The following is a 23,660-nucleotide window of genomic DNA, read 5'->3' as shown; positions in this document are numbered from 1 at the left end:
TAACAAAGGAAGTGAATTTTTGAGTGCTCTTCCTTCAGAAAGGTAATTTTTTCTTCCTGTCCTCTTTTTCTATATCTTTGTCTCTCCCTCTAGACATGAATATATACCACATCATTGCTGGTTGCATGCCAAGCACAGATGCTTGGGGCTGTGGCTGCCTGATTCTTTGTTCCAGCATTACGTCACTGGCTCTGTGCATTTAGTGGGATGCCCTAACTCTTAGGCACACCTATTTTCATTAAGCATTTGCATTACTTAGCATTTTCCAAGCCATTTCATTGGAAATGAAACAGTAAATATTGAACCACGCTCTTGGAATTTGTCCAATAAATTTCCAGTTAAATACCTTGAGTGCTGTTAACAGAATTGCTGTAACATATAGAACACAGTGTGTACAGTATGTGACATTTTGAAATCCATTATTGTGTTTTTGAGGATAACATATATTTTTATATATGTATGTATGCATCTTCAACAAGATAAAAGAAATTTTAACACAGGATATGGTACGTTATCATTTTCCAAGTTGTTTGCTTTTTATTTTTTACCCCTTTCTTATAAAAAATCTACAACATTTTTTCTCAATATTTTCATGATATTCACATTTCAGATATTTCAGTTTATAAATACCCATCAACAAAATTTTTATGAAGCCATGGACCTGGATACCAAAAACACTCTTGGTAGTTGATACGAAAAAATCATGGAACAGGCACAGCTTAGTAACTTTCAGGAAGACAGACTGAGAGCATAGTGCAATGTGAAACCTGACACAGGTTGTGTTACCAGGTGCTTCCATGAACAAGATAAAGTGTTACTCCACCAGTAATTAAACCTCACGGAAACTTCTCCTCTTGCCACAAAAGACCCATCAGACTGAGTGTTTTGCACACAAATGTGTTAACAATCTTTTCAAAACTACGATACATAGTACATTGATGTGGAAGATAGCATGTCAGTGGACCTCAAATATCTGAAAACTTTGTCTTAAAATGTCTTTGAATGTAAAATACATTCAAAGATGTATTTTAGAGATTCATAATAATTATAAATCTGTTCTAAAACTTGTAGACTATAATTTTTCTTCCAGAAAAGAAGAGCATTACTATTTGCATCCGATGACCTTCACCCTGTGTTCCAGCCAAAATCGTTATAGCTTAGGGGACTAAACAAATATTTCTTCAAAACATCTCACTATATAATAATGTGAGAGGCACATATACTCTGCAGAAATTCATTCTCTTTCCTTAGTAGTCATGATATACAGTTCCAAGGGTAAATCATGGCTCCTGAAATATATTTTCTAGAGTAGTCTGGTTCCTATTGCCATATTTTAGCATTTTGCTTCAGTTTTGTATAATCAAACATAATGCTTTTTTAAGGAACAAAATGTAGCACTTTACTTTTGCTAGCATGATTAGCATTCAATTTTGGTTCTCTTTTCTTGCCAGTAACACAAAGCAACACAGACCTTGGACTTCAACATTTTCTTTGTCTATTGTATTATAAACAAGATTGGGTTTGTCCATAGAACTTCTAACCTACTATCTGTTTTGACACATATTTTTGATCTAGTGTTTCTTTCAAAATTGTCTTAGTCATTACAGAGGACTGCCTATCCCTTATGATATGAGGTAGAAGAGGATTCATTACCAGTTTAGTCCATTTTCCATCCATTTAACCCTGGGACTGGAGGCCTGTGGTACCTTTGAATTTACTCCAGATAAAGTCAGGAGTATTGCATTAATCCATGTGGCTTTACAAAATTTGGCCTTTGCCAGAGTGCAGTAAAAAATACCTTGCTCTGGTTCTCTCTCTGGCTGTTCTGATGTAGATGAAATCATTCCCAATTCCTGTTTTTGCATCAGTGAATGCTTACATGTAGGCATAATCCATATTCTATTACCTCATCACAATGCCATCTGACCATTTCACATTCACTAATGAAATCTATCAACACAATAGTTCTGTTTCTAAAGATGAGACCTTGACATACAATGAAAGATTAGTCCAAGGTCATGCTGGGATTGTGTCTGCATTGCATACTACAGGACAGAATGGGAGCACTCAGGGTTGTCCTACCATTCTCAGCAGCATAAATGTTCAGCATCATTTGCTTCTGGCCCTGTCTGTATTGTTTTAGATACAGAGGTACTTTGTCTTTAGGCTTTTCTGCAAATTTATGGAGTTATTCAGAAATAGCTGCTGCAGAGAAGCTACTCCTTAATAAACCCTTTTGGATTAAATTCTGGAGCACAAGAAAGTACTTCAGAAGCTGATAAAATTAGCTTTTAAATCCAGTTTATTTTGCAAGTGCATTTTAATTTTATTAATTAATTTATTTTATTTAATTCTTGAAAAGAATGCATAAAGGCTGGCAAGAAAATAAGTAAATTTCAGCAAAGGGAGAAAACATCTGAAGATTATCAAAAGTCTGAAGTCTCGCCTCCTTTTAAATTATATTTACAGCACATGCTTTAAAGGTGTACATACCATTAATGCATGAAATAATTATGATGTAGGGTCTGTACACTGGTAAATGCTAACAGCGTGAGGCTATACATAGCTCTGCTTATACTAGAATATCAAATTTCTGGGCAGAAATAATAACATGCTGATGAAAGCTTCAGGACACACAGAGTCAAAGTCTTGAGAAAGGTGGAAAACTAGCTTTACACAACAGGAAAATTTAGGGAACAAATGTGAATACTCATTGGAGGTTGTGATGATCAGATGTTTCCTTTCTGCCTTTTAATAACCTGGACAAAGACACTCAGTCTTTTCAGAATTTTTGCCACTTTCTATATGTCTCAGATGTTTCTTCTAAATCTGATTAAAAACACATCCATTCAATCACAGACATTTTTCAGAACACAATATCTGGAATTCTATTGTAGAAGAGACAGCATTGCTCTATGAATTTGATTCTATGTGTTATCTGACACTTATAGATGCCTTTTGACACATCAATTTGAACACAAATTTCAAAACCAGGCAGTAATTTCCAAAGTTAAAATTCAAAATTTTCAGAATTTAAAATGTTGGTGTTTACTGTTATGCTATAAAAAAGATATTTCTAAACAGCTGAAGTGTTGTACTTCAGATGGAAGTAGTGAGCTGGAAAAAGTTACCTTCCTTCCCCTGTTATTCATTTGCCATTTTTTTCCCTTTCTATTATTTTCCACTCTTTTAAATTTACTTCTTCCAATCAATAGTCTTCATAATTTCAAATTCTCATGAAAATTCAGATGGGAGAGTTGCTCAGAACTTCTGAAAATTCAGAGGTTTGGTACCTTACGTTGGGACAAAAGATTGGTACCTTGTGTTGAGACAAAAGCTCGTGTAAAGAGAAAAGCAATCTTCTCTCTCTTTGCCTGTCTTCTAAATCAAGTACGAAACATATATGGCTAGATCCTCATCAGCAGCAGTGCCATATGGGAAAGATAGAAAAAAAAAGTTGGAATGTCACACTATGACATGAAATAACTCACAGAAGCAGGCTAAGTGTAAAAGGAAAGAAAAATAACCCAAAAAAGCAAACTTTATTTTCTGACTCCACTATGTATACAATAGCAAAAATGACAGTGAATTGGAGGGTGAAACTGCTACCTTTCCAAGCACACTGGTCAAACCAATAGTCCATCAATTCCCTCCACCCACAAAGAAGAATGCAAAACAATCATTATTTATGTGAACATGTGTGAGAAAATTCAGTTGAAATATGGAAATATCAGAAGGCACAGGAAACTTTTAGAAGAACTTTAAAACTCTCAAAAGAACAGGGTGACATTGGAAGACATGTGGCTCACTCAGTGCAGGCCATTGTGTGATATTTGGATAGTCTGAAATATTTAGCATTTTTTAATGTTTTGAGAGAAAACATGTGTTCTCTGCTGTTATTTTCATGAAGGTGCCATGTGCATTCTTGTTTGCATATAATTGGTGTGTAGTGAAAATAACACAGTTGCTGTAAATAGCACAACTCCACTGACTTCAAGATATACAATCTGTGGATAATTCCATGATATCTACAGTCTGCATCTACAACTCTACAGTTGTGAGTTTGAAATCAGGACAGATTCTGTCGTTTTTTACAATTTTTACATGAAAGGTTTGATAACACTTTTCCCTCTCCACGTTGAACCCTGATGATAAATAAACTCATTATGGTAACTAAAGGAGAAAAACAAAGCAGCGTCACCTTGTAATCAAGCTGTTTATCTTCTATCTGCTTCAGTGGAAAGAAATGTGTACATTAGCTGTGTATGAATTTATGTATATTATATAAATATACACACATTAAAAGCAGCATCTCCTTTCCTCATTACCACTTATATGTTTTGGCAGGCAGTACAAAACAAACAGGTGGTCTTTTATGAACTGATAGTGTTGTCAAAATCTGAAGAGCTGAGGGAATTCAGACAGAATTTGCATTCAGCCAAACTTAGCATAATTGTTATTGGCACTTATTGCAATGAAACCTGTCAGAGGTGGAAAGATTTGTCACTGTGTCTGACCAAATGCAGGAGGTAAGTGAACAGAAATGTTTCTAACCCATTTGTATTTCAAGTTCTTCCCAGTGGAAAGCCACTCTTATTCTTTCATGTTTGTTTGTAAGGCATTCATAGGTTATGAATTGTAACAGAACCTAACCAGTTATATCACAACGCACGGACATCTGATGGAAAACTACAGCTACCAGTCACCACATGTTGTGTCTGGATGTTCTCTCTAGTTCTGTATCCTCCTAATATTAAATCCCAGATGCTTCAAGGAAAGATGTGTTCCCTGAATGTGTTTACTAGGATGGTTCTGCGCATAGGGAGAAAATTCCTTCCTGATTCCACTAGTTTAGGCTGTATTCCAAAACATCTAGATAAGTAGTATCTGTAATAGTGCCACTTCAACCACTATTTTTGTGCTTTGCCTTATGATATGTTTAATTATTTTTTTTTTCTAAATAAGTGCTGACATTTTGGAGGGGAAATACTAGTCTTCATGGTAACTTATCTCAGATTTCATGTGTTAATTATATAGTGAGTAAAAGAATTACTCCTTTCATATTACTTCTTAAAAGCACACACCTCGAGACATCACAGCACAGTGCAGTGTGCCAACTACTAACATCATAGGCAGAAGTGTATCACAGACAGTCTGTGCACAGCCTTGTTCATGCCAGTGAAACTGAGGGGACAGAATGGAGTCAGTAGCTGGAAAAGATTGATTTACAACTTCTCAGCATGAGAAAATATGTATCTCAATCAATAGCCTGTGAAGAGCAAAAAACCTGAGAAAATTTTAGACTGCCTGCCATATACTGCGGCATCCTGGATTTGGGTGTAGATTAGGGGTTTTATTCTGTGTTAGCTAGCCGAGCTCTGTGTACCCCTGTGCACCCTCCCTGTTTCTCCCCCCCCGCTGCAGTTTGCTCCGGGTCTTTTACTGTTGGAGCTTCAGCCCATCACTCCTGTAACCACTCCCCATTCCGTCCGGAGACTTCAGTGTCTGTCATCCTGATCCCGCAACCCCATTCGCCCCAGAGCCCGGGGTCCACCCCTGTCGCATCCTTGTTGGTCGCCGTGGTCCTCGTCATCACCACGGCGTCTGTCCCCATTGGGTGGGAGGGTTTCTGCTCTCCTCACCCCGCCCCAATAAAACCCCACACCTCCCAAAACTCGGCACCATATTCCCCAACGCGGGCGCTGGAGGCGGGTTGCAACCTCTCCGCCACAGTTCTCCACGGCCAATAAAAGACTTTCAGCCTCCCTCGTGGGTGAATTGGACATTCCTTTGCCTCTTCGCCAAAGTCCCTCGCTTGCGGCAGTCAAAACCGTGGCCAGCCCCCCCTGGACCACGGAACAGAGCCGCGTCCAGGAAAAGCGGTGAAACCCAGGTCCCGGAGAGAGGCGGTGCCGCTCCAGGCACTGGAGCTGCCCGGGGGCTGGGGGAAAAGAACAGAACGCTGCAATATACCCCCTTTCTTTAGTAGTGGGGAGGCCTCAGGATTGAAGCTGAGCTCTATACTTAATTTTCCTAGAAATCACTATTAAAACACTCTTGATAGCTGACCTTTGAGGAAATTTTGAATATATTCCTTCATGTGCCACACTACCACAGATTCATCCACAGAGAGTACATTTTTTACCCTTTCCATAAATTAACATGTTCTTATTCACAGAATATCAGGATCATGGTGGGAGCCTGACTTTCCTTTCTATACACTGCAGAGTTTTGTCAAGAAATTAAGAGCTGCATATTTTAACTTTGGACTGCACACTGACATTTTTCAACATATGTTTATGTCTAGCATATCCAGTGTTAGTCTGCAAAACAACACGATGAGTGCTAAATTGCCAAGAACTCCTCTTTCAACCACATATGTATACATGCTCTCATGTTCATATGTATACAACTCTCATATTCATATGAGTGAAGAACTCCACTCAAGCCAGCCCTTTAGGAAACCAAGACCTGCATCTTAAATAATTCATTGTTTCAGTTAAAATTTCATTTAGCCATACACCACCAAACAAGGTGTTTCAGTCTTCATACACATGATCATTCATTCACAGGGACAGGTCTTGCAGCTAATTTCCTGACAGCTTCACAACAATAAAAATAAAATAAATCTTCTTAAATGCAGTCATAAATACCTTTACATAGATGATTTCACTCTTATCAGCTTACTAGAATACTAATTTATTAGTAGAGTGGAGAAATACAAGTTTCAAAGAGAAAATTTGCAGATACTTCTCTATTAAACATTTCATTTCACTATATCTGTTATTCGTTGTTATCCTCTTTCTTTTTATTCTCTCCTTAAAATGGTCAGAAGAAAAATCAAAATATAACATGGTTGGTGTCTGAATTTTAAATGAAATGAGAAGTGCAGAGCCGGTAAAACCTGTAGTACAAAATTTTGGAAAAAATACTGTATTTTGTTTACAGAAAGCTTATGTTTGGAGATATTTGAAAGTGGAAACCCTTCAAGGGAGAAAAAAACCAAACTAAAAAACCTCCATAGTTTATATAAAATACTTCCAGGTTATATTTGTGTCTTTCTGGTTAGCCTTTCTTGTAGGTAATGATACAACGGAATCTGGTGACTAAAGTTGTTTTTTTAGTTTCTAGCCAGACAAGAGCTTTCCCAGACTTTGGTCCTGTCCACCTCCTCCTGTAAGACACACAAAAGATGGGGAGAAATGAAGGAGAAGAGACAGAGAACAAATTATGAGGGTTTTAGTTTGTAGAGGATTGCAGCTGGCAGTCTATCCTTTTAGAAGTTAAAGCACAAATACTGTAGCTGCTGAAGTGCCTTTGACCTTTCACTGATAATTGTGTGAGCAAAGAAGTGTTCCACGATAACAGCAGGTGATAGTCTAGTCCAAGAGTCCTAGCAGAGGTGCTCCGCTCTTTGTAACACAGCTCAGAAACACAGTGCTATCCCTGTTCCTCTGAAACCCGCTGGAGACAGAAAAGTTAGTGTTCACAAATACACTGGCTGGTTTATGAAATACTCTATGCAACTGTAAGCAGTAATTTTGTTCTAACTTGGGGAATGTGCACAAGGTAGCAATCTCTGGCAAAGCCCTGTGCAATGAAATCTGAGGAATCATGAAAAGGAAAAGTTCTCCATGTAGAAAAGTATATATAGTTCCAAGGCATGATCATCAACAAAGGCACTCTCGGGCCTCAGCTGAACTACTGAGTACCATGTCTTGTTTTTATCAAAAAGGAAACATATATTCCTGGGGGTCAAAGGCCCATTTGTTAACCAAATGCCAGTTACATAGAAACACTTGGGGAAAAGAAATTCTGATGAACTGGAAATAAACTGAAAAATATTCATCAATGTATTGAATCCCAGTGAATTAACCAGCTAGAAAATGGATTCTGGATGGCATGGTTTTCTCAAAGTTTACCTAAAACTCAGTATGAGCCTCCAAACCCAGCTGTCTAATCGCTGAAGTACTGGGGTTACCTGCCTTAGTTTTGTACTTAAGGTCAGGGGTGTGCACTTAAAATGAACCTCTTAATCACCTGCACCATATTTTTGCTCACATTGTGAAAGTCTTCTAACGAAAATTATATGGATTCTTTCAGATGAAACTAAATTGTACATAGAGCCTCAGGAGCGTACCCATCACATTGCTGCCACTAATGGGCATTTAGCAGCCAGGGCCAGGCAACAGACAAGCCAAAGTAAACCCCTGAAACATGTTTAACATAGTTACGATGGCTTCAGCTACAGCTTTTCCCCATACAGATCCACTGCACTGCCTGGCATAGGCTGAGTGAACTTCTCCTTTGTCTGAACAAGTGTGGTGATAAAGGGCTGCCTTTCATTCCTAACACAATGAAAAAAAAAACACAAAAAATTACAAATGCATGAATATTAAGTGGACAGAGGCATTTCCCTGCACCTCAAGCTTAGGGACATCTTTGTAGCTGGAGGATTAAGGCTCTCACTTCACTGTAGGTTAAGTGTAAGCAGCTGTGTTAGTGTCCTGAATTTTATGGTTCCCACTTTTAAGTAACCAATTGACCACAGACATAACAACAACAGCTACTTGAGTCAGCATTAGGAATGCCACAAAATGCTATGTACCTAAAACCTGGTATTTTAGCTAGCAGTTAGTACTTAATAACAACAACTGAACAAGGTGCACTTTAGCAGGTCCAGATGGCACTCACAAAGTTTTCCTCTAAGAGGATGAGACAGATCTTGGGACTTCATTTAAAGTACTCAAAGAAATGAGCTGGCATGACCTGTGCTACCATGTGTTTGCCAGAGGCTGAGTGTACATGTAAACAGTGACTCTAAGTCAGCTGATACTCTTTTTACCTTGTTTACTTGCTTGTATGTCTGTATGTTTGCAGAGGTATTCAAATTATACAGCTGTGGTTGCAATGTTTTGCTGCCCAGTATCAGTGGTCGCTTTGTTGCAGGAGTCATTAGTATAAAAGGGCAGTTGAGACAAGAATTATAAAAGCTAAAGACTAACACAAGCCCTTGCATTTGCTACTGGATAAATATACATCAACTAACTGCATTTTAAGTGTGTGGAGCAGTAAGTCTGGTTTGAACTCAAAGCCATTATCCCATAAACACTCAGAGTTGGGAAGGTAAATTTGATGTACAGCAGTCCATGAAATAATCACCCAATAGCCTTTTCCACAGAGAGAGGGTAATTTAAAACCAAGATAATTTTTCTCCAATTAACAAGTTGAAGTAGGAAAATCGGGTGAAAGACAAAATGCATTCATCTTGTTTCCTCTTGTCTGCCTCCTGAGAAGCAGAGCATGTACTGGACAGAAAATATGGAGGTTCTCATTCAAAGAGGTTGAATTAGAATTGCAAAATGGGTCAAAAATCCTTTTTTGGCTTGAAAACCCTCTCTAAGCTGGAATCCTCTAACTTGCTGACAACATTGTGCTGATGACATCTCATCTGGTTTTGGAGAATCTGAGCACTGATACCTTGAACACCTCCTTTCCTAAGGCAGCCACATGGCATGTAAACACCCTGGAAACCAGATATATCCCTAGCAGCAGCTACAAGTAGGACGCTGATAAAAGTGATAATGACCCAATTCTCAGAGCTTGAGTTCTCTGACATTCATCTGTGATACTCATAAAAGTCACTGTATTTGTGTTCTAAAAAAAGCAGAAGTGGCAAGAGGGATCATAAAAATCCATCTTAATCTTCATAAATATTATTGGCTGCTCCATTGAACACTTCTGAATCCCTGCCTTCCTAGACAGTGGTTAGGTTGACTTCCATCAGCATGCACATTTTCTGCTCTTCATCAACAAAGATCTAAACAACAGCTAGGAAATTGCAGCTTCTCTTCCTGCTGTTAAGAATTATTCTAGAACATGTACAGGCACCCCACAGAGCATTGCTGTCCTGTTAGGTCACCTATTCTGACTAAGATGATTTAGGGATGATTGCAGACAGACCTAGGAAAGTTGATTTAGAGGTCAGACTCTGCTGTCAGCAAGAGAGGTGAGAACTGAAATTTGAAGAGCTGAATGTATATTCAGGAATGCCATGATTCTCTGCCTTTATTATTTTGTAGACTTAGTTGAAATGTATCATATAGAGACCAGAAGGTGAGCATCATATCAAATGATTGCAGAATCTTCCTTTATAGTGTGATGTATTTTTGCTTATTTTTGTATGTTGAATTTAAGAATCCACACAAACCCTGACTTTTCTTCTTCGTTTTCTTTTGTTGTGTGCTGTTTTTGAGACAGATACTCAAAATCAACATCAGTTATATAAAGATACACACAGACACAAAAGGAAAAGAAAAAAAAAAGGGAGAAAAGAACTAGGCAGTGGAGTCTGGAATGTCTTCAACCAAGCTATAAACTTACATTGTTAAGAAGAGCCAAACCACAGTCACTGCTGATTTAAAGGAACACTTGTACTTAGTGACCATCTTCATGAAGCAGAATGCATGGAAAAAAAACATCAAGGTTTATAAACAGAAAGTAAATAAATGGTGCCCAGTGTTGGTCAGCACCAATTCATTTATAGACTGTTCCTCTCAGAGCATCTGCCATTTGAACAAAAAAGCACGGAAGAACTTTGAAACTTCAACTTTTATTACAGAGTATGAAAATATCCCAGACAAGCAGAAATCGAACCTCCTTGTCTCTGTGTATATGTCTGCATACACATGTGCTTTCTTGTTGACATGTATTATTATAGAGATTAGCTTCCTATAGACATTGGACTCCTCTTTTACACCAGCTATTTTGAGACCTAGAATAAACCAAGCAACACTTTGCAGACATCAGTAGTCTGATCCTTACACAGAAGGTCATCATGAACCTCCAGCCATCTAAAGAGCCCTTGATTTTTGCCAGCTGCATATGAATGTGCCTGACCTTAGTAGTCCACTCTTGCTCTTGTAGATTCTCTTCAGTTCTGAAAGAAATTCCCCAACGAATTGTCTACAAAACAATGAAAACAGCAATCACATTGGGTGGCTGTGATCCTGGTAAGAGCAGGTTATTGGGAGGTGTCATTGAGTAGAGCTAATATTTCTCACTGATTCTATATACTTTCCCATATAAAATAGAACAGGGTGCAATTTATTAACAATTCAGTCAAAAGTGTATAATATTTCTACTGAACAATATAAGGAAAAAAGCATACAAGTATCAAAGATACAACCAGGAAATGAATATTCTAAACCTCTATGAATTTACTCGAGCCTCCTGCAACAGGCCTTCAATTAGAAATTATAATTAAAATGTCCATTGACTTCAGAATAGAGTTAGCCAAGCTTTCATACCTAGTAGATCTGACCAAACTATGAATTCTGGAAGAATTTTTTAAAATACATTTTTTAAATTACCCTTATAATTTTAAGTTAATAATATGTGAATAACTAAAATGTGTTTTATTCCTCATATTCCTGTACCCAGTTCAAATATTTAGAAGCAAGAGCTGTTATGTCAATAACAATATGATATTAGGGTGTTAAAATGGTGTCCTAGAGAGGATTATTTTTAGAAAAAAAAAAAAGAAATCTTATTACTTAGCTGATGGTCCTCAACATTTAATGGTGCAAGTTGTTTGAAATTTTCTGTTTGCAGCTAAACTGCTCCTTGGTTCCCTGCAAAGAATGGGCTAGGGAACCCAGTGGAACTCACTAGTTTTCTTCCTGCCTATGAACCAAAATATCTACAGAAAAATGAGGCATGTAGAAGGATGGGACATACCCATATCTCAGTCCTGAAAGATACTGTGACTTCCCAGGGGTTGTCATAGAACCCTGGGCATCTGGATGAGCTTCACAGCCAAACTGGGTTTAGGAAGGGCCAGTCTTGCAAGCAATGGATGTTTGGGGAGTTGACATTTCCTTTTTATGATGGCACTTCAGTCTGTTACAGAAAGCCAAGTGCTGCTGTCCCACACAACCTGAGGCACAGAATAACTCCACTGATGTGGGGCTTGTGCCCAAATTAAGAACATCTGCTAGATTCACCTGAAAAAAGTAGTCATTCTGAATTTGTGTTACTCTATCCACCACTGAGTTAGGATTTGATAACAAAAAAAACCCACACAGAATTCTGCCCTAATTTGTGCCTCCAGTGAAGTCCAGTCTTTGTCTGGTAGTTAGAAAACCACAGGAATATCTGACTGCATATTTGTGATAGTTGCAGGCTGTTAGGGAGATGTTGAAGGTTGCTGACTTGCTGAAACAGGTGAGATCTACCCTGCATGTAAGAGATATAACAGTAGCCATAGGGAGAGGGAGGAAGAGAGAGTCAGTATTTGGAACAGATACTGTGGGAAAAAGCCTGTTGAGGCATTTTTCAGTACAGTCACAGTGTCATGAATTATTCTTCCTCTAGGTAAAAACAAATTCCAAACACCATGACTTATCTAACTACAATGAGTGTCACAGTGGAGATTCACCTTATTCTTTTAATATGAACATATCCAGCTGGGAGTGGAGGAAGAAATATAAGCCAAAAAGAAAAGAAAATGCTGTGTTTGTAGTATTTCTATCATAGACTTAAGCTAGAAAATACTGTATGTTTCATAGAAAATGTTGTTTGCATGAGGTCTTTAGCATAATTTCCATGATTCTGAATTCTGATTCATTTGAATACTATCACAAATCAGGTTTGCAAACCTAGTCAAATATCTCTATAATTATAAATCTGATTGGAATGTTACACCTAGCCCTTAAATATTAATTGTTACAATTCAGTAATTGTGTTACATGAAAAAAAAAATGGATAGTGGCCAAAATGGTGAGTGGTTATATTCTTATCCAGTAATTAGAAGCAATGTAATAACATGTGGATTTTTCTGCAAAACCTGACACCAGATCAGAACTGAAATTTGTTCCATAAGTGGAGTTCTGAAAACATTTTCCTTCAAATCAGATTTTCCTTCTTCCTTAGGAACTTTACCCCTTGTCCTGTAGTTAATCCCACCACTAAAAATATCTGAGAATAAAATGGACTAACATCTTTCCTCCTGTGATACTGAAGCATTGTTCTGGAGCAACAATATGAAGTCTTAATAAACAATCACTCTTATTCAGATCATTGCCTGAAGTTGGTCAGAAGTCATGGAAAGGAGTTCAAGTTACTGGACTGTGAAATAGCTTGGTGAAAGGAGTGTATGCATTTAGAGCCTGGCTCAATAAATACCTCCTAGGGTGGAGAACAAAATCAAATGAAGATCCATTAATCTGTACCAGGGCTGAAGATAGCATCATCCCAAATCTTAAATTACTTCTGGCAAGCCATCAGCACAAGAATCTAATCTGTGTAGAAACTGCTAGATAGTCTGAGAACTTCCAAAAGGCATTTGGCCCCCCAAATTGCATCCATTATACATCTGGTGTAATAGGAGCATTGAATTACAGATAGACCAAACCAAACCATACAGAAAACCTCACAACATTTTCATAGGTTTTTAGGTGAATTTTCAGATAAAACCCAGAGTTCTGTCTTAGGGCACACAGATTTTTATTGCTGTACAAATATACTATGCAGTACCTAGGTGTGGTCTATTCTTAAACCCATTATGGTTATTTTACTCTACCGTAAATAGCAACAGGCACAAATGTTTACAAATGAGACTTTGTTCCCATATCCCTGTCTGTGCCTTGCCAGCTTCCTGGAGGGAAACTCAGTGATGCAGAACTATATTCACTAGAAACTTTATGTGCTTATTTGCAAATGAAACCTTTGCATGTGATCTGAAGCCGATGATTTGCCTACAGTATGTTGTCATCCCAACTGTGTTTGTTAACACCAGACTGAACAAATCGGAGGGAGTACAAATGTCAAAAGCTCAACTGAAGATTGAAAACCTGGTTGTGTCTAAAGCATTCACTATTATTTATCAACAAAGTCACGTATTATATAGCATGACATCCTTTGTGCCTATACAGAAAATGAAGATGGAAAGTAAAAAGTAGTAACTTTTCTTATACACAGTGGGACTACCATCATTGTAGGGCCAATCACTGCTTTATTTTCCTCTGTAGTAAGAGAAGCTTTTGAAATAGCTTTTCTGATTTATTTGAATGCATGTTTTCTACTACTTAAAATTTACACAGTGGGCTCACTCCTTTTTAAGGATTTCAGATTTTCTTCTCCTTCATCCTGTGAAAAACGGGCAGCATCACATTGCCTGAAGTGTCTTATGGGTAAAAAATTAGTTTGCTAAGCCACTTTACCTGCCTGCTTCTTTCATTTAATTCTTATAAATGTCACACTTCCCTCAAAGCCCATGTTTAATACAGATCATGCATTTTACAAGTGCTGTTTTTCAGTTATCAAGTGCTCTTGCCATTCTAAACTAACATGAACTCTCCTACCAAACGTTTCAGAAGATCCTTTCTTGCAAACAAACAGCAATGGAGAAGGACTGTCTAAAACAGAGCTCACTTTTTCATGAAAACAGCCAGATAAAGAACACTGATCCCACTCTGGCATGGAGATCTTGTGGCAGAACTCTCATCAACCTCCCTCCTACTGCTGGCATGTGCAAATCTCTGGCGATCAAGGCCACATACCATTATCTTCACAGTACCTTAATGCTCCTGGCAACCGTATAACTGAGAGCCATTTGCTGCCCTGAAAAATTCTGTCAGTCCAAACTTGTGTCTGTTCTAATTCAGGGTTAGTAGACTGGATCAAGGCACTGATGAGGCACGGATTGCATGTAGGACACTTAACTATGGTTAACACCTAACAAGGGCTCCAGATTTCTCAGTCAAAGGGCCTCACCAGCTTGCCAACAGAAGACATTGACTACAGCTGGATTTCAGACAGGATCTATGAAACACCATGTTTGGAAAGAGTTTAACCCACAGATGGAAATATAGCTATGCTAAGGGAACAGCCTAAAACATTTTCCCAGTTACTTAGCTGTTGTAAGAGAATTCGTGCAGTACACCACTGCACTGACATAACCATATTGCTCCTGGGACCCTCTGCAGAGAGCTGTATTGTGTCATAAAGATGAGGCAGCTACTTTAAAGCAACTCAAGTATCTCTCATGAGCTTATCCCTTTTGAGGCATAACCATGCCACAGTGGGATTTCTGAAGTAAGCCAATAAAGTAATTCAGAACTCTATGGCTGAAGAAAACTCCTGAAAATTATTTTTGAAGTCTGAAATGTGTCAGAAGCTTCTGCTTATATATCTGCACATAGATATACTATGATTTTGGAAACACCATATTTCTGTTATTTAGGCCATAAGTGGTAGTGATAAACAAAATATTAGGACCCTACATATTCTGCAGACTTTGAATTTTCTTCCCTTAACAATCTTTTGCTGAAGCATCGTACTTCAGTATAGAAAACTGTATCTAACCAGTAAAAGACATTGTACCCGAGAGAATAGGAAGAAAGGATGAACCTAAGAGAAGCATATCTCCCCAAACCTCCTGATCTGTAACATCCCATGTTATCAGATCTAACCTAACTAATCCTAACTAGAGGAATGAATTTCATTGATGGGTTCCATAAGAAATGTTTCAATGTGAGGTATTGTATTAAACTCACAGGTTACATTGCTCCAATGGAGAATAGAGACCATTGACTTCCTTCTTTGTTTATAGAGTAAGGCAAAGGTTTTGACTTTAGACAGAGCTGAGTAGCAAAGAATTTTAGGAAAAAAAATCAGGAAAAAAAAAAGGATAAATACAAAGAGGGAAACATCTGGAAAAACAGGGACATATTATCATCTGTATCTTAGTAAAAGATTCTCCTCCTGCAGATAGCCAAAAGAAAGGGACTCCAAAGGTGTCACCCCACCACCCCACCAGGAATAAAAAAGAATTACAGGACAGCCATTTTGGACTTGAAAGCCTGTTTCACCATTCTGTCCTTGGAACTTTTAGATTATTAACCTTATATCGACCTGGATCTACATCTTCAGGATTCTCTTCAACTTATTTCTACTAATATGCTTTTATATTATTCCTGTTTCTTGCTCCTTGTTTGCTGATCACCCTTTCTCTTCCACCTTCTTTAGTAAGTTTCCTACAGACAGAAAGATTTTTAGGCCTTGCAGACTGGAAGAAGTTTCTGAGAGCTTGAAAAGATCCCCCTGCGATTCTGCTAGTCAATGAAACTACAGAGACACACATGTGGAGAAGTGCTAGATCCTCTTTTATCCTCTTAGCCACAAAGTTATTTTGTTTAGGTCAGTCAGATCCTTTAGCAAATTATTGCTATGCTACATGTCCAAATAAAAGTAAATTTCATCTGAGAGGTCCTTCTGTCAGGACCTACTTTTATCTAGAATTCCTATTTTTAAGCAATTATAATTTAAAACCTCAAAATGAAAGTACCTTTCTTATGAAGTTATTATTCTTAGCATTTTCAGAATGAAAAACATATCTGCTGTAAGTTCCACTTCTGTACTTGCCTATATTTCAGATTCAGATCAAATCAAAGGCAAGTCTAAGAATGAATTTAAAAACATCTACATGTGGTTTTTCTTTGGATGAAATATATAAGAAATTCTCATGAAGCCTACATTTGCTTCCACTGCTAGAGCCACTGAGCAAAAAAACGTAAGGGAGAAAAATGGGTGCATAGTTTTTATTTTTTCAGTTTATATATCTACTTACATTAAAGTTAGAGATATATTTAAATACTGCTATAAGCATCTGACAGGCTTGGATAAAGCTGTAGTCTGAAGAAAAAACTCCTGCATTAATAGAGATCTAGCAAAGCAAGTAAGCCACTGATATCTTGTCAGCATTGGGCTACTGCAGCTGTCCAAGAACAAGAGCATGACAGTCTCCAGAGCATGCAGAGATTGTATCCAGAGATCATCAGTTTTGTCATTATTATTTTTCCTTACTTGAAATACAGTACACATGAAGGGAAAGTGAAATGGCAAGTAGTAGTAAATAGATGCTGAGTTTAAGCTACTAAACGAGGAATGTCTCCATGTTCCTTTGGGTAGGTTGTTGGTCAGACTCCTTTTCCACACAAAGAAAGGTATTGGCCATAATGTATATTGTGTGCTTATTGCTGTGCAAGAGGGCTTCATGCAGTAGATATTGAAAATTACAGTCTACTCTAATAGTTCCTTCTTTTCAATCATTAAATCCCTAATTTACTTACCTGATGAAAGTTGGCACAATCTAATTTGGACTTCTGATTCCTTGCTGTTTTTAACTTTTTTCATGTCATTGGGTTTCCTTGCTGATTTACTTTTAGTAATATGCTCTGTGAATAATGGTGATATGATCAGGTTGTTGTGGATAGAATATTTTTGTTTGAGAACTCTGATGATACCAAATGTCACATAGATTTGTCTTTTGATCTGGTACAACACAAATGGTACCAAAAGGACTGCAACTGCACAAGCAGAACCTTGTGCAGAACCTACATCCTGAACCCCTACTGAATTTACTGAAGTTGATTACAGACTTATGATTTTAATATTGGTAAGAAAAGGATTACAAAGACCTAATTTTTTGGTGCATGTTGAACAACAAAACTTAAGTCTAATGAAGAATAACTAACTGTCTTCATAGTTTCAATAGACCATTTTCTTTTAACTCTGGATTTGGCAGTTTTAGCTCACAGAGGTGACAGACATCAGGAGTGTAAACACAACCTTCCATTTGATTAAATGTTTATTATCTTATGTCTACTCTTGATATATCAAAGCTAATTCCACTTAGAAAGGTGCATTTGTAACAAAATACCACCACAAGCCAAGGTCTGGGTTACACAAAAAAAAAAAAAAAAAAAAAAAAAAAAAAAAAAAAAAAATCAGGGAGAGAATGTGTTCCAGAAGACAATTTTTGTAGAGAGATGAGTTTTACTGAAGTTGATAACAAATCCAACTGATATTAAAAAAAAATATTTTAATTGAAATATCCACACTTCAGGTGACTACAAGCGTGCTTTGCTCAGAGAAATTATCCATCTGGATTTCAATCTTTCCTACCTTCCTCTAGTGCAATGTATATAAACATAGAAATCCCTCTCACTTATTATTCTAATTTCTACCTTAATAAGACCATCTTCAATTGTAAACCTGACATTTGGAGCAGTGGATAGAGGCAATTAAAGAGTGAAAATAATCACAGGAGGAGGAAAGGTTACTGCACATGCTACTAAACATAGAGTAACTACTGTAAGACATCCTTGCAACAATGCAGAGGCATTTTGAAAGTAGCTGTCCAAATGCTTCTCACTCTTTGACCCCGTTTAATTATGCTGAAAATGAGTACAGAATTAAAAGTTTTGGTAAGTTTTGAAAGGCATTAATGAAAACCTATCTTCTCTCTTCCAATTGAAGTTCCATTTCCTGCCAGATGAACCATGAAGTGGTAACAGCTTGGGACAACATTTTTGATATGAGATCTCTCCTAGAAACAAGGCTTTGAGAGAGAGTGAGAGCCAGAGACACCCAAAAAAGAGTATACAATGGAATTCATATAATAAAGGACATATTTTGTTTCAAGATTGAAAAAAAATATTTAAAAGGAGTTAATATATTACACAAATAAAGCTGATTGATTGCATTTGCAGTGTAGTTAAGCAATTTGAAGACTGCCAGATCAGTATTCTTGTTCTATAATGGCCATGATAACTCATCATATTTGCTTTCCTACTTGTAATCATATTTTATTTTCTTTACCAGAATTCTACAAGTAATTGCTGGTGGCATATAGACTCAGTCACAGATGTTAGAACAAAAGATAAAACAAGTACACTGAATGTACATTTCACATTTACACCCAACAAAGGTTGTCAGCTGTTTCTTCCTTGCAGCTGCTTAAAGGTCTTACTGTCCTCTCCCACTGGAACAACTATCTGTTGCACAGATTTAGAAATTGTGGAAAATTGATTTTTTAAAATTACCAATTAATAAAAGAGGTAGATAGTGTGAAAACAAAGACACTAAACTACCTTTCTCCCACCATCTTACTTTTGCCCAAGATCAACTTCAGTCCTTCATTCCTCATCTCCTCCCCACTGAGTGGTGCAGGACAGGTAGAGAATAGTGGTTTATGGTCACAGAATCATAGGATCATACAATGGCTTGGGTTGAAAGTGACCTTAAAATCATCTAGGTCCAACATCTCTGCCATGGGCAGGGACACCTTCTACTAGATGAAGTTTCTCAAAGCCCCATCCAACCTGGCCTTGGATACTTCCAGAGATGGGTCATCCACAGCTTCTCTGGGCAACCTGTTCCAGTGCCTCACCACTATCACAGTGGAGAATTTCTTCCTAACTAATATAAACTTACCCTCTTTCAGCTTAAAACCATTACATCTTGTAATCCATAATCGTTGTTATGACTTGTTATGGTCAATCTATAACATTTCACCTCTGCTGCTCCTTTCTTCTCACAGGAGTCCTCTCCATGGACTGCAGTTCCTGCAAGGAATATCCTCCTGCTTAGATATCGGGTCCTCCACCAGCTGCAGGGGAATCTCACCTATTGCACATGGAGCATCTCTTCTTTCTCTTACTTTTCAGACCTTGGTGTTCCCCAGCATGTTTCTCACATTTTTCCCCCTCACTTCTCTCTGCTCTGCAGAAGCTTGAACTTGTGGCCTGGATGGCGCAGTCTCAGCCTCTCATCATAGAGGCTACCCCTGCCTGAAGATTTGGAGAATAAAACCTGTAGATGTTGTTTTATGTTTTATATATGTTATATATATATATATGTTTTATATAAATATATATTTTCTTTTGTCCCCTAAAAAGCCATCTGGATAGATACTCTGGGAAAAAAAGAAAAAAACAATGGTACTTAGTTCTTTGTGGCTACTACAATAATGACTTGTGCCACATTTTAAACTTTACAAATGGTAACAGTCACACACTATAAGAAATAATAACAGAGGAATAGAAAGAAATAATGAAAAGCTGTGTATCCTTCAGACCATTTGTCCATAAGGAGAGGCATAACTTGTGTTTTTATCAATTCATCTAGAACAGAGAAAAACAGAATCATTAAGGTAGGAAAAGACCTTCAAAGTCATTGAGTCTGACCTCTGACCGAACACCCACCACCATATCGACTAAACCACATGTATACAGAGAAGACCAGGTTTTGATATTATTAACATATTTTATTAGACTACTTGAATTCTTCATTTTCTCTCACAGACTAGATTCAAAGGCATGGTTGTCTAGACTGCATAAAAGACCACAAACTAAGTGAACAGTAGTTGAAACTACTGCCTCATTCCTGCATGTGGCCTTCCCATTCTCCCGATGCCCTGACCAAGATCCTTCTGGGTGTTTGGGAAGGTACTCAGAGCTTTTACCACCCATGAAATCTCCACAGAGCTGAAATTGCAGATGATAGGCAAAAGAAGGCAAACTATGTGCCATATTGTATCTATCTCAGCCCAGTCTACAACTCAAGTAGAAGCAAACTGAGATCTGGACTAAAAGGCAAGAAACAATTTTTTTTCCCCTGAGATTAGATGTACATCCAATTATCTGAATGCAAAACTTAAAAAGCAGTGTAAGTGCAGCCAGGAAACCATTTTGAGTCTGCTCTGAATGCTCTAGTAATGGGTACAGACTGAAGAGACATCTCCCACAAACCATGTTGTTTACATGTCTGATGAACATCTGGCTGATGCCTGATGACCGTGAAGAAGAACTTACTTCAGAGGAGGAAGGCAACTGTGAGAATAATATTTAAGATGCATGGTTGCTTCATTTTTATGTTTTCACTACTCGGTCACATAAGTGTAGCTCCAGTGAAGAAGTGCTTGTTCAGTCAAAAAAAAGCTGGAGCCACTGCATGATTTGGGAAGGATTCAGACATCTGAAAATGCTGAAGCAGTTTTATCTTCTTTCTTTCCAAGGCAGCTGAAACAGATATTCCTGAGACAACACTGCCAGAGAGAAAACAAAGCTATTGTAATGTTCTCAGCTACACTATGTACATTAGACACATAGTCTACCACTGCAATGCTGATTATGCTGATATATGACAGAAGGAACATCAGTACAACTCATCAGGACAACTCATTTCTGCTGTGTGCTTAAGCCAGGGTCAATTTTAGCAGTAGCCCAAACATTTTCATTGCTTGTCAAATTTAGTTGTACAAATCTGGCATTTCTGTTGCTGGTAGAACATAATAGACTGTATTGCCTATAAAATAGCTTTTGAAATGCTGCTTAATTAACTTCAAGTGCATTTCTGTTAATTGTGAAACCATTTAGTCTAGTCTGGAAACCCATATACATGAGCAACACTAATAAAAAGAAAAGAAGAAAGTAATTTACACAGAAAAATCATACTCAAAAAATTAAAATAATCCATTGAAACAAACCAAAGTTTTTTATCAATCAACCATCTTCCTCATTTTTCTTTCAGTTGCTAGCTCAAAATTATTTTGCTTTAAACTGCTCACAGCCATCCTGCGTTTTGTTGTTTTACAGAGGCACTGCCACCTTGGGTTGAGGGGCTCTGCTATGCCCTGTGGTGAGGGGGTTGGATCTGGAATCTCTGGCCTCCCCTCCCAGAGCCCACAGCCACTGCCTGGGTGCTGACACCCAACATGATGTGGGGACCCCAAAGAGACAGAAGGCAGTTCCTACTTGGGTGATGGCTCCCCTGTGATTTCTGCAATCACGACAACAGCTCACCTGTGAAGAGTGGGCATTGCCACATAAACAGGGATGAATTTCTGAACAGGCTGGCTCAACTGCAGATACCCATAATGCAACCAGGGCTCATGGTTATTACAGTCACTCCATGAAAGCACAATCTCCTATTTTACACTTTGTCTTTGGGTAAGATTTTAAACATATATGGCTGGGTGTTGCATTTTATCCCACCCTTCTGTCAAAAGGTGGTAGTATTGGTGAGCAGCTCACAACAGCTCCAAACATGTGAATGCACCTTCTCTGATGACAATATGTTAATGAGATGATTTAATATGACAGATTGGGGACATCTTATCTGACTGATAAAAGACAGATTACATCTGCTTCAGACTATTTCTATTGAGAATGTTAAGATGAGATTTTATACAGGCCCATATATGAAAAATCATTTACTTGAATGTTCTAATGGAAAGTGAGCATGAGAGATCAATTACCCCAGTAACAGTCTTTGAAGAATCTGCATCAACCCCCTCTTTCCATTGTTCTAATTAATTGTGTATTTTCTTAGAATTTATTTGTATAGCTATCAAGTCACAGTGTATTTCAGTAACATCTCAATTTTTAGAGATGTATAAAAAGAGAATAAAGACTTGAAGAATGTTTAAGACATTAATATTTTTGTTCCTTCTTAATGCTCACAGAATATTCAATAATGTTTATTGCAGAAAACAATCAAAACAATACTTGTTGTTTAACACAAAGCATAATAATTTTCAATAAATAAACTAGATAAAATAATATAGCATTCAAAATATGGGTTGGTATTTGAGTTAAAATTCCAGGACTTTTTTCTTTAAAACTCAGGAAAAAACTTATCTTGGAACTGCTGGGTCCTCAATTTTCTGGCTTCCCTGACCTTTACAGACTTTGTCTTGTGCCTCCATTTCAGAAAGCATTTAAGTACTTAATTTGTGTTTAATTTTGGATAATTTTTAAACTGTAAAAGTCACCAGATCTAAAACAAATACAAGATAAGAGAGTATCTAAGTATTCTACAGAAACCTGATCAGCATAATTCATACCAAAAAAATAAGGGGAAAGTACAGAGAACCTGGACTTTCCCTCTTTAAATCTTGACACCATCAGCATTTGAAATCACTGGATGACAATCTCTGCCACAGGTATATCAGCCTCCACCTTACAAGCAACATGGCTACATAACTCAGTGATTGTAGCTGAACACTGCTTTGGGAATTCTCCTTTCTCCAGCACCCAAGAAGGTTTCCTTTTTCCTTAAGGAATGAAAGGGAAGAAAGGTTTCAGGAATTATTTTATGTGTATAGCAAAGATGCAGAGAGCATATTTTAACTACTTTCCAAAGGAGAGCAAAATAACAGAAACAAGCCCTTTAGATACATAAATTAGAAAGATAATTTTGTCTCCAGCCTCTTTCTCCTCTATCATTTTCTGTCTCATTTATTCAAATTCTTTTCTAAACAGCAGTCTTGAGAAATCTTGAGAAATGCTCAGAGACAGGAATTTTTTCACCTGGCCCCAAAGGAAATAGTATCCTCCCTGCTTCTTCCTGTGTCATACCACCCCTCCCCATTCCCCTGGAAGACATCTGTCTTTTGAACTCAGCTGAAGGTGAGACCAGCTTGTCTATTAGGAGGAAAGAATAAAATTATTGGATATTTTTATCACAGAGTTAATGACTGGATATTTAGTAAAGTCACAAAAACATCACTAGGGAAAAGTGGTGAGGGCATTGGGCAAAGCAACCTCTGGAAAAAGCACAGTTGCAGAGTCCAAAACGAGTGGGGAAATGTGTACCACAGCACTTATGGAAATTTTTATCCTAAAAAAAAAATAGAAAGACTTTGAGGGATAGGAATTTCTTTCTACTTATTCTAGACAATTGTAATGGCATTCTGGATTTCTGTCCTGTTCACACATGAGTGTGAAAGGTAATGCAGATTAAACTCAGACTGTTTGGATGTATTGATTGGAAAGCTCAGTCTCCAAACCAAGTACGCATGGTAGTGTTGTTCC

This window comes from Anomalospiza imberbis, chromosome 5 (genome assembly GCF_031753505.1).
Source record: "Anomalospiza imberbis isolate Cuckoo-Finch-1a 21T00152 chromosome 5, ASM3175350v1, whole genome shotgun sequence".
Taxonomy (NCBI): domain Eukaryota; kingdom Metazoa; phylum Chordata; class Aves; order Passeriformes; family Viduidae; genus Anomalospiza; species Anomalospiza imberbis.
Note: the sequence above shows the minus strand (reverse complement) of the source record.